This window comes from Aegilops tauschii, chromosome 6, assembly GCF_002575655.3.
Source record: "Aegilops tauschii subsp. strangulata cultivar AL8/78 chromosome 6, Aet v6.0, whole genome shotgun sequence".
NCBI classification, from domain to species: Eukaryota; Viridiplantae; Streptophyta; class Magnoliopsida; order Poales; family Poaceae; genus Aegilops; species Aegilops tauschii.
This window is the reverse complement of record NC_053040.3, coordinates 411,159,925-411,164,175: the sequence shown is the minus strand read 5'-3', so window position 1 is coordinate 411,164,175 and position 4,251 is coordinate 411,159,925.

Here is a 4,251-nt window from a genome sequence, read left to right as displayed (position 1 = left end):
CATGTGGATCTTTTTGGGCCTCCTTCATGGGATAGTCTTGGTGGGAAAAAGTATGGGCTTGTCATTGTGGATGATTACTCAAGGTATACATGGGTCTTCTTCCTCAAATCCAAGGACGAGACGAAGATCACCTTCATTGATTTTGCCAAGCAAGCACAACGCAAGTTTGACAAAGAAATTCTGGCAATAAGAAGTGATAATGGATCTGAGTTCAAGAACTACACCTTGGAAGAGTTCCTTAGTGATGAAGGGATTGAGCATCAATATTCAGCTCCATACACTCCCCAGCAAAATGGTGTAGCAGAAAGGAAGAACTGCACACTTGTGGAGATGGCAAGGTCCATGTTGGATGAATACAAGTCGCCACATAGTTTTTGGGCTGAGGCCGTCAACACTGCATGTCATGCATCAAACCGGCTCTTCCTCCGCACGATGTTGGAAAAGACTCCATATGAGCTCCTAACCGGGAACAAGCCAAATGTCAAGTACTTTCGTGTATTTGGGTGCAAATGCTTCATCCTCAACAAAAGAGAACGGTTAGGAAAATTTCAATCTAAAACAACTGAGGGTATATTTGTTGGCTATGGATCAAACTCTCACGCCTATAGAGTCTACAACAAATCCAATGGATGTGTTGTAGAAACTTGTGACGTGGTGTTTGATGAATTTAATGGCTCCCATGGGGAGCAAGTTAATCTAAGTGATGTAGGTGAAGACGATTCTTCTCAAGATATCTTGACCATGGGTGTTGGCGCACTTCTCCCAATGGAATAAGAACCTCATGATGATGAAGAAGAAGATGGAAGCTTCGCACATCATCAAACTACGTCAACACCCATACCACCACAAGCTCCTATTGTTCAACCAATGCTCGTAGACCAAATACAAGATGATGATCAAGCTCCTCTCCATAGTAATCATCAAGGGCAAGATCATCCTCAAGGGCAAGAACAAGAAAGTGCAATCATTGACAATGAACCTCAACAAATGCAAGATGAAGAAGAAGATATTCCACCACACATTAATGATCCATATGTTGAGGACGTGGATGATGGACATGAAGTTGAACCTCGTGAAACACTTACCTCCATCATGCCTCGAGTGGCCGGTCGTGTTGATATTGATAAAATCCTCACCGGCATATCGGAAGGAAGCTTTGATGGACAATGATTGGCTCATTGCTATGCAAGAAGAGTTGAATAGTTTTGAGCGCAACCAAGTGTGGTCATTAGTCAAAAGGCCAACTGCGGAACACAATGTCATTGGAACAAAATGGGTTTTCAAGAACAAGCAAGATAAGAATGGGTTAATCATCCGCAACAAGGCAAGGTTAGTGGCACAAGGGTACTCACAAGTTGAAGGTTTGGACTTTGGTGAGACCTTTGCCCCCGTTGCCCGTCTTGAATCCATTTGCATCTTACTTGCTTATGCTGCTTTCAATGGTTTTACATTACATCAAATGGATGTGAAGAGTGCTTTCCTTAACGGTCCTCTGCAAGAAGAAGTATATGTATCACAACCACTTGGGTTCGTTGATCCCAATCACAAAGACTATGTGTATAAACTTCATAAGGCTTTGTATGGCCTCAAACAAGCACCTCGTGCCTGGTATGATCATCTTAAGAAGTTTTTACTCGATGATGGTTTTGTGAGAGGGGTGATCAATCCCACTCTTTTTACTAAGAGGGACAAAGGTGATTTGATCTTATGCCAAATCTATGTAGATGATATCATTTTTGGTTCTCCTAACATTCATTTCTGCAAGAAGTTTGCGGCTTCAATGACCAAGAATTTTGAAATGTCACTCAATACGGATTGAAGTTCTTCCTCGGATTTCAAATTCAACAATTTCAAGAAGGAATTTTCTTGTCTCAAGCAAAATACCTCAAGGATATCCTAGCGAAATTTGGCATGACTAATGCTAGCCCATGTAAGACACCCATGCCAACCAAAATTGTACTCACTGAAGACTCAAACGGTACCCCCTTTGACCCATCTAAATACCGCTCTATGATCAGTTCGTTGCTTTATCTTTGTGCATCTAGACCAAACATCATGTTTAGTGTATGCATGTGTGCTAGATTTCAAGCTTTCCCTATGGAAAGCCATCATAAGGCGGTTAAGCATATTCTTAGATACCTTGTTCACACCCCAAAGTTAGGTCTATGGTACCCCAAGGATGCTAAGTTTGATCTCATTGGGTATACGGATGCGGATTGGGCTGGAGATAAAGTGGATCGTAAGTCCACCTCCGGTGCATGTCAATTTCTTGGACGCTCCTTGGTAAGTTGGTCCTCGAAGAAGAAAAATTGTGTTGCCCTCTCCACCGCCGAAGCTGAATATATTGCAACCGCCAGTTGTGCAACTCAGTTACTATGGACGAGGCAAACTTTGAAGAATTACGGTATCACCTATAGACATGTGCCTCTTCTATGTGATAATGAAAGTGCCATCAATATTGCTGAGAACCCCAAAGATCATACCCGCACCAAGCACATTGACATTAGGTACCACTTCTTGAGATATCATGTGGAGAAGGGCGATATTGACATTGCCCATGTTGGCACAGTTATGCAACTTGCAGATATTTTCACCAAACCATTGGACGAAGCAAGGTTTTGTCAACTTCGGCGTGAACTTGGTATCTTGGAGCTTGACAATATTATGTGAAATCTAGTACCCATTCATGCATGAACTTAATGTATTGTCTTGATGTAGGCACATATTTAGGGGGAGACATTCAATTCATGAATATTCTCACTCTACATAATGCATAAATAGAACAAACACTCTCAAAGTATCATGGTTCTCGAACTATGGGCTTTAATATGATGGAGTCGTGACCATGTGCCCAAAGTCTACATCTTTGCGGTCCTATGGTCCATATGCTCAAACATGGTGACCTCGGTCATCGCTTGTACCTTGTTTGTGTGGACCTTTCATTACTTATTTAGGTTGGGTGGTTATTTTATCTTAGTATGACCATAGATGACTCAGATTTCTACCCATATAAATCTCTAAAAACTCCTTGGCGGAGTCTATATTCAATTCTATGTGTTGACCCCTTGAAAATCCTTCCCCATCATGTTTCTCTGTCCAGTGGCCGGACATCCGGCTTCGCTGCCGGACATCCAGGCCCTGAAAAAAAATCCCTTCTGCTGCGCAAGCCACCCTCATGCACCTCAAGTGGCCGGATTTCCGGGCTGGTCCCCGGATGTCCGACCCATTGGCCCTGTTTCTTCTGCTCCCTGACCTCCAAGCGCAGGATATCCGGGCCATGCCCCGGATGTCCGGCCCATCACCGCACCATATAACAGAGGAGGGGCTCGGGCTTTAGGGGGAGTTACTCATTCGCTCCCGTTTCCTCTCCCCATCTCACCACACAGCCGCCGCTGCCGGGGTGTGCTCTGGCGCTGCCCCGGCCAGTCTCCGTCGATCTCTGGCCCCGATCTCCTGCCCACGGACTCTCCTCCTCCCGATCTACGATTCTCTCCAATCCATTTCTTGGGTTGTGGTTTGAGTCTCTCGGGAGGGGCCGGTGTTCGGTGGGATTCACCGCCGGAGTTCTTCATGGCTCGTACCAAGAACTGCGGTCCCAAGCGTCCCGAGGTGTCTTCTCGGGGTAAGAGTGCTATCTCTCTTCATCTTCCTCTTGCTCGTGACCAAATCTTATTAGGGTTGCATTATTCCCCATGTACATCTTGCCATATCTATCGCTCTCGCGTTTTGGTACTGTATACCTAAGCCTACAGACACCTCTATATGTACTCGGCTACTCAACTTAACCATGGGAATGTAAATTTTTTGATTTACCATTTGGACTTGTCCTATGGTCATAATTGAAAAATATTCATCCCACGGTTTAATTTGGCTTATCCTTGTTCATATTATTTGGCTCCTTCTCATCGAGTCCTATTCTCATCCAGTTCAGTCGCTCACCGGCAAGGCTCAACTGACTCCGATGAACATGCTCGGCCTAAGAAGAAGAAGACCACCGCCAAGAAGAAGAAGCGGGCACCATCCACAAGTTCGTCGGCCTCTGATCCGGATGATGCGGACTATGTTGGGGAAGAAACGGATGATGTGGCCCCAAGACACTCTGTTGGCCAGTCCAAGCCTGGCACCAGGAGGGCACCGGTGCCTCCTGTCCGTGGTTCTGCAATGCCCGCTGTCCGTGGTCGTCGCATCTCCATGGAGCTTCCTGACAGCGGAAATCGCCCCACTCACGACTTCACAACTGTGGGGGCGGGT